The following is an 11980-nucleotide window of genomic DNA, read 5'->3' on the forward strand; positions in this document are numbered from 1 at the left end:
TAGACAAAAACCCCCCAAAAAAAAAAAAAAAAAAAAAAAAAAGATTAGCTGTTCAGGAACACCTGGGGGTGCTTGTAGCCTGGTCCAGCCCCAGGGTAAGTGTCTCCCAGAACTCAGCTGTGAGGCTTCCAGGCACTTCTTCCCGGCCCTGGCTGACTTTCAGGAAAAGCATCCCACCCATCCTCTTACCCAACTCTTTCAGGACGTGCAGACCCTCCCTGGAATTACACCCACCTGGAAGATGTGGTGTAATCAAGCACGAAAGGCCTTGGAGAAGCCAGAGAAGGCAGTGGGTGTGCCTGAGGTCCCAGTCCTGGGTGCTCCACCATCCCCATGTGACACTTGGTAAGTCATTTTGTCTCTGAGCCTCCCTCTTCTCATTTGTAAGACACTAGACCAAGAGTGGGCAAGCATTTGCTCTAAGGGCCAGATATTAGACATTGCAGACTTAGTAAGCCACATGCCACAGCCAGCCCCCCTCACTGTCTCGCGTATGCAAGCTCTCGGTGTAGCGCCAGAGTCGCAGGTGATAAGTAAAGGCGGGGTTGACTTAGCCACGCAGCAGAGTGCCAGGGGCCCTCGATCCTTTTCAGGGCCCACGACAATATTCTAAAGTTTAAAGTCTGTGATATCATGATATTAGTATGGTTTTTGCCCACAGTTCCTGGCTTATACGTATTTGGCCTTTATCCTTGGTTCCTGAAGAAGCTTGGACACCGTTTCAGAGAAAGAGAAAAAAGACATCCGCCTCCTCTGCCCTCCTTTCCTCTGCCCCCTTTCTCCTCCTCTGCCCTTCTTCCCTCTGCCCCCTTTCTCCACAAGCCCTGCCGAAGAAACAGCCCCAAGGCAGGTCATAGAAACTCTAGTCTTCCCTTACCTTTCTGGCAAGAAATCACAAGACCCTCATTCTAGAAAGGTCCTGCCCTATGCTGGGGAGGAACCAATGTCACACAGGCCAAGAAACGTCTGAACAGACAGGCCTTGCTGGGTTTGCCCACCCAGCTGATCCGCATTTCACGCCTATGCCATGGATTCTCCTTAAGAACCGAAAGGACAGTGTTCTGAGAGCTCCCAGAGAGCCAACCATGTGGAACTTCCAAGGAGAACAAGAGCTCATCCACGTGCGAGGAACACAGCACACCCCTACTCCATGGGGTAGGACCTCACCCTGTGTATCCTTCACCTGGCTGTTTATTTGTATCCCTTAAAAGGATCTTTTTCATAAACTATAACTGTAAATAAGTGCTTCTCTGAGTTCTCAGAGCCACTCTAGCAAATTAATCAGACCCGAGGGGAGAAGGAGGTTGTGGGAACCCCAACGTGTAGTCCATCAGTCAGACGTTCCAGAACCCCAGACCTGAGACTGGTGTCTGAACTGAGGGTGGTCTTGTGGGACTGAGCCCTCAACCTGTGGGATCTGAGGTGATCAGAGTGTCAGAACTGAACTGGCTTAGGGGACACCTCGGTGGCACCCTCTGCAGGACTGCTTACTCGCTTGTCGGCAGGGCAAAATCCCCTCATGTTTTGTGTTTACAGAACTAGTCTATGTGGAGACAAAAGAAAAGAAAAGCAGTTTTGTTTTTGTCGGACTCAAAGTCAGAAGGTAAAAAGACTATAACAATAACGAATACACAATCATGAATTCACCCCAGGTTATGCTTGTTTATACTGAAAACGTAATTTTTATTTGCTATCCTTTTGTGGAGGAAGGAACCACAAAGACAAAGGTGTTTGGGGCCTGTGAAAGTCAGACAATGGCCCTCTGTAACAGAATACAGTATGATTTATGGATACTGACATTCCAATTTCTTATAGTGCCCCTTTGTCATAAAATAGTATTCTTTTGATTACCCCCCATAAATGTAGTAGTCATTACATTATCACCTAAAAGTGTAATAGTCATTCTTAACTCATGAGCCACACGAAACAGGGGGGTGGGGCTCCCAGCCCGCACTGAAGGACCACCAAGCCTTTCCAGCTCATGGTTCGGCCATTGTCGAAAGTGAAATCTGGAATGAAGTGGAAAGGCAGAGGTTTGGACGAGGGATGTAAAGTCACTCCTCTGACAAACGTTACTGTGATACTTGGACACTAAACACTGAAGTAGGGTGACATGAGAAGCAGTTATGTTGGCATCTAGCAAAAGTCAACAAGTTTAGGACATGTCAGGAGCCGCGGATAGACCTCAGACCACAGGAAGCTGACTGCGTAAACACTCCCAAATAATCAAAGCACAGGAAGGGAGTGTTGGGGTCTCCTTCATGACAATCAAGTCTCTTTTCAATTTTGCTATAGGGTGTGTGCACTCACTAGAGAAAGAGAAAACGTTGAGAAATTACCCCCCAAGAGGAATGGCCATGCTGCAGGCCTTCTCGTCCATTCTCTCAGGATTCTGGGCATGCACACACATGCTCCCTGTGCGATTTCAAGCCACTGGGTCCTGGGACTTGAAGCAAGCAGCTGGCCATGTGGTATTCAGTCACTTTAATCACCATGCCACCAACTGGCCTATGACAACCAATTCTAAAATGTCTTTCAATTCCATTCAATTTCAATGCTAACTACCTGGAATTAAAATCAGACCCCACAGACATAAGGGTTCAGTTTTACAAGACTGCCTCATTCAGAGGCCAGCTGCAACCACCAGGTTCTCAGATCACTCGCACTTTTATCTGACCTGGCCACCAGGTTGGGGGAGGGCGCCCATCACCTCTCCTTCATGCTTAATATTTCCTGGACCAGCTCACAAAACTCAGGGAGACACTTTTCCTTACATTTACCATAAGGATACAGCTTTGCAACAGCCAAGTGGAAAAGCTGCACAGAAGAAGGTATGGGAGGAGGATGCTCAGCGCTTCCATGCCCTCCTTGGACATACCAGCTTCCCAGAGCTTTGATGTGTTCACCAACGCAGAAGCTCTTCAACCCCACTGCTTGGAGGTTGTTATGGGAGTTTCGTCATGTAGGCACGGTTGAGCAAGTCAGCCCGTGGCAGTGAACTCAGTCTTCAGCCCCTCTCCCCTCCCTGGAGGTTGGGAGTGGGGCTGAAAGTAGCAAGGTTCTCATCAAGGCTTCGTCTTTCATTAGAACAAAAGAAAATTCCAAGGGGCTTAGAAGTTCTGTGTCAGTAACTTAGGACAAGACCAACTGTGTATGCGGTCTTATCACACCACAGAAAGCACCAATACCATCACACATGAGAAACACTGCCAAGTACCCCGCATACCCCAGCTCAGGTTTCACAATTCCTATTGTAGGTATGTACTACTGCATGTGCAGATGAGGAAACAGAGGTGAAGCAGCCTTCTCGAGGTCACGCCACCAATAAATGAGTGCGAAACTAGAAGCCAGACTGGTGCCTAAAATCCAAGTGCAACAACTGCAGGTAAGAAGTGGTCCTCGGGACCAGCAGTTAGCGTAATGGCTATGTCGCTGGACTCCCACGTAGTCGACCGTGGTTCACGTCCCGGACCTGGTGGCTTAAAACTCACGCCGGGCTCATGTGCGTGCGTGCCCAAGATCCCAAGAGGAGAATGGAGAAGGGATTGCGGCGTGGCCATCCCCCCTGGGGGTGATTTCTTGCTTTCTGTCTCTCTGTCTCTCTCTGTCTGGCAAGGTATATGAAAAACCTCTTAAAAAAAAAAAAAAAAAAAAAAAAAAAGAAGTCGTCCTCATTATATGACCCAAGATTGCTTTATAGCAGTGGTTTTCAGCCAGCGGCCATTTTGCCAACAGGGGAGATCTGGCAGTTTCTGAAGGCATTACTCATCTTCATTACTGGAGTGGGGTGGGGGCTGCTATTGGTGTCTCTCGAGTAGAGGCCAAGAATGCTGTTAACTAACCTACAGCACACAGGACAGCCCCCCATAGTGGAGTTACCGGTTCTAAATGGAAATAGTGCCAGTGTGAGAAAGCCTGCTTTCACAGATCTTCCCATGTTTTTCGCTGTGTGCCTGCCTAAAGAAATTACCTTCTTGGACATTTTTTAAAAAGAATGAGACCGGCAGGTGGCATGCTGGTGGAAGGTGCTGGACTCCCACAAGGCTGACTGTGGTTTGAGTCCCGGACCAGCTTGCTTTTTCTTACTTTCTCTCTCACTCTGTCCCTCTCTGGTCAAATTAAAAATAAATAAATAAATAAAGTTACATAAAATAATTCTTTGTTTAAAAAAAAGAATTACTTATTGGGTGGCAGGTGGCATGGTGGTTAAGGCACTGGACTCCCACCTGACTGACCGTGGTTTGTGTCCCAGACCTGGCAGCTCGCTTTCTCACTTTCTCTCTGTGTCTCTCTCTGGTTAAGTTAAAAAAAAATTTAAAAAAAGAAAAAAGAATTTTCTAAAGAATTGTTTTATTTAGTTCTATTTACTGTTTTTTTTAAGATTTGCTATAGGGCACATGTGTGCACCAGAGAGAGAGAGAAGGAAAGTGAGGAAGCAAGCCACCAGGAACTTGAACCATGGTCAGCCATGTGGGAGTCAGCGCCTTAACTACCATGCTGGCCCCCCTTCTTGGACATTATCAAGTCGGCATCGTAAAATATCTCATCAGAAGTTTACATAGTTGCAAAGGATATCATTTACAGCTCACTATAAATATTGGCACTTGAGTAAAATTGTACGTTTTTCTTTAAATACAAAAGAATCTGGGAAACTTAGCAAGTTGATACCAAACATCAACCCATGATAAAAACATGTAAATAGGTTTTCTTTAAGAGTAATTTTACATCCTGCTTTCCCTCATAAACTTGTATTTACACTCGACTACTTCCACAGAATTGTATCCTAATATTGTTTGTCTTCGTGTGTGTGTGTGTATACACATGCATGTATATATATGTCTGTCTGTATAAATGTTCTAAAATATTCAGAGTCAAATGGAGTCATCTGGATCAACATGTGTTAAACCCCGACTAAAGCAAGCTGGGGAAGCCATAGAGGAGGCGGTTCTCATCCAAGCACTCAGATAACAAGAACTGTCACAATCTTGCACTAAGACCATTGCAACCTTGCACCGAAAGTACTTCTGCCAGGACAGTTGTCCAGAAACTGCCTGTCCACCCAGGACTGACACTACACTCGTCACTGATCCTGGTAGCCAAGGGTAACTTCCAAAACAACTTACGCAATACCTACCTATTTTTCTTTTAAAAACCCTTGTCTTTCCTGACCTCTCTGAATATGGCCATAGTTTACTGTGGCAAGAGTATCCCGCATTGCAATGTGATGCCTGTTGGGAATAAATATCATTTCCCTCTCTCTCTCTCTTTCTTTAATGCCAGATGGCATGTGTGCTAAGCAGAGAGAGTAAGAGAGAGAGAAATCGCCCCCCTACTAATGAGATGTAATCACACCACGCAATCATTTTTCCTGCATTTCCCCATCCAGTCAGGATTTTAGACGTACAAGCACATGCATCTGGCATGTTTTTTAAGCTGCTGGGGCTGGGAATTGAACTACAGTCAGACCTGTGTGATCTGGCTCCCGAGGCAGAAAGCTTGACCCCTGCCAACCCAACACCACTTTTCTTTAGTGGGTTTTTCTCTCTGTTCATTATTTAGAAGTTGGCAGTCTACACATTGATTGCTTACTCTTTCACACTTGCAACCAGATAGGCTCATTAATTAAAATGATATATCTGATTCATTTTTCTTCCACCATAAGCCTCCAAGTTTTGCAAAGTTTTCTAAAAGAAAACTTTAATAAATTTAATTTAATAAATAAATTATAATCTAGAAGATTAGGTAATTACAGAATTAACCAAAATCTGTTGTTATAATTATTCCACACTCTAACTCGTTTTTTTGTTAATTCACCTCTTAATAAGATAGGATAAGGTTATTATTAATTTTTTTTTTTTTGAGAGAGAGAAACATTTTTGCTATAGGGCACATGCACTCACCAGAGAGACAGAGACAGAGAGAGAGAGAAGGTGAGAAATCATCCCCCAGCGGGGATGGCCACATAGCAATCCCTTCACCTCCATCCTCCTTTCAGGATTTTGGGCACACATGCACACATGCCTGAAGTGAGGTTTTTAAAGCCGCCAGGTCCAGGACTGGAAAGGCAGTCGACTATGTGGGAGTCCAGCAACATCACCATTGTGCCATCTGCTGGTCCCTTCAGTGGGGTTCTTTTTAAAAAGTCAATTAATGAATGATTGTTCTGACTGCTTCACTGAGAAGTCACCATTTATTATATGCCCATTTTTCATTTTTATAAATGTAAGTACTTAGAAGTTCTGGGACTGGAAGTTTTGTTACAACAATGTCACTTAATTCTTTGAATTCTTCTAAGTTAACTTAAAAATCGTACTGTGATCATTATTTTGAGTAATATATCAGCTGATGATTCAATTAGATTGTCTTTTGGTTCTGTCAAAAGCAAACATTAGAATCATTGATGCCTTCAGTTTCTGGGAAGCTTGCCATAAAGATCTAACCAGCACTTCTCACATAATTATTAATTACACCTCTGACACTCCCTCAGTGGATCAGGTTAACACTCGGGGTTAGGTAAATTAAAACATTATTAACTTTAATATATCTTTCCAGTGTCATATCTTTTATAAAATGCTTTTATCTTATAATGAGTTTCAATTATGTTTTAATCAAAACTTAGAAGCCACAGATTCAGTTAGTTTAATCTATGGAAATGTTTGCCATGTAACATCATTGGAAAGATCAGTCTTTGGGGCCAGCAGGCAGTGTGGAGGTTAGAGGTATTGGATCCTACATGGCCGGCTGTGTGGTTCCAATCCTGAACCTGGTGACTTGGAAATCACACTGTGTGTGTGTGTGTGAGTGTATGTGTGTGTGTGTGTGTGTGTGTGTGCCCAAAATCTCAAGAGGAGAATGGAGGAGAAGTGATTATGGCAAAACCATCCCCTCTGGGGGGTGGGGGCGAGTTCTCACTTGCCCTCTCTCTGTCTCTCTCTCTCTAGTGAGCATGAATTCAAAAACAGAAGCAAGGGGCCTGCAGGTGGCATGGTGGTTAAGGCACTGGACTCCCACATGGCTGACTGCAGTTCTAGTACCAGACCAGGTAACTTGCTTCCTCACTTTCTCTCTCCCTGTCTCTCTCGTGAGTACACATACCCTATTAAAAATTAAAAATAATAACAATAATAAATAAATTAATTAAATTATAAAAAGAAAAAGAAAAAAGGGAAAACTTCAATCTTTTATTGTTGATGACAGCAGCTAAAGCAAACTTGTTTCTATCAGGAAAAGAAAAAATTTAATCTTACTCTTCAATTCAACTAAGAATGTGGCTTGAGTGCAACTCAATGACACCCATCTTATCTTGTATTTTGAATTCCAGGGAAGGAAGAGTTAGATAGACGGGCAGGTAGGTAGACAGATAGACGGGGGTCTGGATGAGCCCAGGTGCTCCCACCGTCTGTCCTTAACCCTCATGCAGCATTGCTCTGACATCACGGCCCCTGGCAGTGACACATTCTCTGAAAGAAGTGAGATTGCTAACAAACAAACAAACAAACAAACTAACAAACACTCCTTCAGTCCTGCCAGCCCACTGTACAAAATAAGACAAAACCCTTCAGTTCTGGGGACTATCAGATGGTTATGTCGCTGGGCTCCCATATAGTCAACTGCAGTTCAAGTCCTGGATCTGATAGCTTAACAGTCATGTGGAGTGGGTGTGCATGCCCAAAGTCCCAAGAGGAGAGTAGAGGAGGAGGGATTGCGGCGTGGCCATCCCCCTTGGGGGCGGGGGGGCGGTGATTTCTCGATTTTTCTCTCTCTGTCTCTCTAATGAGCACATGCGCCCTATAGCAAAAATCTCTCTCTAACAACAACAATAAAAAATATCCTTCAGTTCTAATGCCTTATTTTGCTTTTTAAAAATATACACATATATGACACAATAATAATTTATATATTGGGTTGTCAGAAAATTCATAGTATATTTTTTCATGTGTTTCTATGCAAAAGTGTGTCATGACTTTTCTGATGAGCCTATCATCTATGTCTCTCTCTATCTATTTATGGCATAATAAGAAATATAGCTGGTCTTAGGCCAGCTGTTGGCATGGTGGTTAAGGCAACTGGATCCCATATGACCAACTATGAGGTTCAAGTCCCAGACCCAGCGGCTTGAAAAACACCCCATGTGTGTGTGTGTGTGTGTGTATGTGTGTGCCCAAAATTCAGAGAGGAGGATGAAGGAAAAGGGAATGCAGCATGGCTATCCCCCCTAGAAGGTGTTTTCTCACTTCCTCTCTCTGTAGCTCGCCTGTGAGTGCATGTGACTATGGTCTTTGGTCTTTGTCCCTGGTTCCGTGTGCAAAGCTCCTAAAATTCCCATTGTGTTCTGAGTAGTAGGAGTGCCTTTCTTTATTTATAATTAGCCACTTTGGCTTCCTGAGTACATACATTTGAGTTTACACTACTGCGGTAACTTAGGATGGGGTCTCTAGGTAGCCTCAGATCATGTTTTTAAACTTAACTCCTACACTAGGCCCCAATAGGCCAGACTGAAAATCAACATGGAGTACCTCATGCAAAAGTTTCACCTCACCACGCTGAAACTATGCTGTTTACTTGACCTTCCCAGGGACCAGGAGAATTTCCCAAACAGGCATTTCTGTAGACGTGACAGTGAAGTTCCCTTGGTTTAATCATTACACAAGAAAAGGAACCTGAAGGGACCTGTGTTAACTTGGGTTCATCTACTGTCTTCTCCCTGCTCTCACCTCACAAGGTAAGCAAATTGAAATGTAACAATAATAAATAAATTAATTAAATTATAAAAAGAAAAAGAAAAAAGGGAAAACTTCAATCTTTTATTGTTGATGACAGCAGCTAAAGCAAACTTGTTTCTATCAGGAAAAGAAAAAATTTAATCTTACTCTTCAATTCAACTAAGAATGTGGCTTGAGTGCAACTCAATGACACCCATCTTATCTTGTATTTTGAATTCCAGGGAAGGAAGAGTTAGATAGACGGGCAGGTAGGTAGACAGATAGACGGGGGTCTGGATGAGCCCAGGTGCTCCCACCGTCTGTCCTTAACCCTCATGCAGCATTGCTCTGACATCACGGCCCCTGGCAGTGACACATTCTCTGAAAGAAGTGAGATTGCTAACAAACAAACAAACAAACAAACTAACAAACACTCCTTCAGTCCTGCCAGCCCACTGTACAAAATAAGACAAAACCCTTCAGTTCTGGGGACTATCAGATGGTTATGTCGCTGGGCTCCCATATAGTCAACTGCAGTTCAAGTCCTGGATCTGATAGCTTAACAGTCATGTGGAGTGGGTGTGCATGCCCAAAGTCCCAAGAGGAGAGTAGAGGAGGAGGGATTGCGGCGTGGCCATCCCCCTTGGGGGCGGGGGGGCGGTGATTTCTCGATTTTTCTCTCTCTGTCTCTCTAATGAGCACATGCGCCCTATAGCAAAAATCTCTCTCTAACAACAACAATAAAAAATATCCTTCAGTTCTAATGCCTTATTTTGCTTTTTAAAAATATACACATATATGACACAATAATAATTTATATATTGGGTTGTCAGAAAATTCATAGTATATTTTTTCATGTGTTTCTATGCAAAAGTGTGTCATGACTTTTCTGATGAGCCTATCATCTATGTCTCTCTCTATCTATTTATGGCATAATAAGAAATATAGCTGGTCTTAGGCCAGCTGTTGGCATGGTGGTTAAGGCAACTGGATCCCATATGACCAACTATGAGGTTCAAGTCCCAGACCCAGCGGCTTGAAAAACACCCCATGTGTGTGTGTGTGTGTGTGTATGTGTGTGCCCAAAATTCAGAGAGGAGGATGAAGGAAAAGGGAATGCAGCATGGCTATCCCCCCTAGAAGGTGTTTTCTCACTTCCTCTCTCTGTAGCTCGCCTGTGAGTGCATGTGACTATGGTCTTTGGTCTTTGTCCCTGGTTCCGTGTGCAAAGCTCCTAAAATTCCCATTGTGTTCTGAGTAGTAGGAGTGCCTTTCTTTATTTATAATTAGCCACTTTGGCTTCCTGAGTACATACATTTGAGTTTACACTACTGCGGTAACTTAGGATGGGGTCTCTAGGTAGCCTCAGATCATGTTTTTAAACTTAACTCCTACACTAGGCCCCAATAGGCCAGACTGAAAATCAACATGGAGTACCTCATGCAAAAGTTTCACCTCACCACGCTGAAACTATGCTGTTTACTTGACCTTCCCAGGGACCAGGAGAATTTCCCAAACAGGCATTTCTGTAGACGTGACAGTGAAGTTCCCTTGGTTTAATCATTACACAAGAAAAGGAACCTGAAGGGACCTGTGTTAACTTGGGTTCATCTACTGTCTTCTCCCTGCTCTCACCTCACAAGGTAAGCAAATTGAAATGACGGATCTGCTTTGTGTTCCTCATTTCTGCCTTTTCAGTCTTTGTCTATAAAACCAACTTCTTTTGCTCGATGCATTGAGACACCTTTATTTTACAGTTTATTGACTTTTTTCTCCTATGAGAGAGAGAAACAGAGAGAGAGAAAGAATAGAGACACTTTCCCCACCCCACCCCACCTCACTCCCAAGGGGTCTACTCACCATGATCTACCCCAGACTTGGCCACTCTAGATTCCTGGCCATGTTCTCCTAGACCCCGTGAGCTCAGGGAGGTCCCAGTACAGGAACCCAGGTACGCTCCCTTGTGGGTCCGGTTGTGGGACTACTGCTCTACCTAACCTGACCCGGAAACACTATTTAATAAAATGAAGTGGTGCCTGATTCTAGAATTACAAAATAAAGCCAATTAAGACTTCTAAACTTGGGCTGGCCCTGTCACCTAGTGGTTAAGGGAGCCAGATCCCAGGGGGTCAGCATGTGGTCAACATGTGTTAAGGCACAGGACACTCCCACATGGCCAACCACGGTTCAAGTCCTGGACCTGGTGGCTTGCTTTCTCACTTTCTCTCTTTCTTTCCCTCTCTGTATCTCTCTCTCTGGCCAAATAATTAAAATAAATAAAAGAATAAGTAAAATTAGACAAATAATTTTTTTTTTTAAAGTGGGAGCCAGAGCCCACATGGCCAACTTAGGTTCAAATACCAGTCCCTGAAGCTTGAAAAATATGCTGGGCACATGTGTGTGCATTCCCCAAATCCTGACAGAATGGAGAAATGGAGAAACAGGGAATGTGGTGTGACTACATCCCATTGAGAGGTTCTTTCTCCCTCTCTCTATCTCTCTGGTGAGTAAATACACCTTATAACAATTGTTTGTTTTTTTTTTTGAGAGGTTTTTGCTATAGGGCACGTGCACTTGCCAGACAGAGAGAGACAGAGAGACAGAAAGTGAGAAATCACCCCTGGGGGGGATGGCCATGCTGCAATCCCTTCTCCTCCATTCTCCTCTTGGGATCTTGGGCACGCACACACATGTGCCTGGCGTGAGTTTTAAGCCACCGGGTCTGGGATGCAAACCGCGGTCGACTACATGGGAGTCCAGCGACATAGCCATTATGCTAACTGCTAGTCCCCACCTTATAACAATTTTTTAAAAAATCTCTAAACTAAATTGTAATGTTGTCTTTTGGTATAATAAACTTGTAAACATAAGTAAAATGTAGCCCTGAGTTGCATGAGGCGTTCTAGCAAGTTATCACACCTGAGGAGGGGGTTGTGCAAATCCCTGATTTGTAGCTGATTGGTCAGTCTAAGAGGTCCAGACTCACAGCTGACATCTGAAGTGGGGGCAGTCATGCGGAAATGGGCCTTCAGCTTGGACTGAGTTATACGGCACCCAGCTGATGACCACAGAGAATCAGAGAATCGTGGGAAAGAAAACCACACATATCTGGTGTCAGAAGAGTTCTGTGTGAAAGGGTAGGGAAATTGTGTGTGTGTGTGTGTGTGTGTGTGAACACATAAAGGGCCAAGAAAAAAACTGTTTTAAAGAGAAAAAAAGAACAAAAACACACACAATATATAGGGGGCCAGCTGGTGGTATGGTGGTTAAGGTGGCTG

At 44.0% G+C, this 11980-nt stretch overlaps 1 protein-coding gene and 1 long non-coding RNA gene across 2 annotated transcripts in view; one reads left to right on the top strand and one right to left on the bottom strand.

The window, feature by feature from the left end:
- The window catches only part of PDE6A (phosphodiesterase 6A), an 81368-nt gene that overhangs the window by 10213 nt on the left and 59175 nt on the right, over window positions 1-11980 (bottom strand). The window lies entirely within an intron of this gene.
- On the top strand, window positions 122-6973 carry LOC114008199 (uncharacterized). The gene is made up of 3 exons (XR_003549760.1): window positions 122-345; window positions 3258-3385; window positions 6942-6973. It is a non-coding gene; the product is annotated as an uncharacterized LOC114008199 (long non-coding RNA).

Source organism: Tupaia chinensis, unplaced genomic scaffold (genome assembly GCF_000334495.1).
Source record: "Tupaia chinensis unplaced genomic scaffold, TupChi_1.0 Scaffold000303_1, whole genome shotgun sequence".
Lineage (NCBI taxonomy): Eukaryota > Metazoa > Chordata > Mammalia > Scandentia > Tupaiidae > Tupaia > Tupaia belangeri.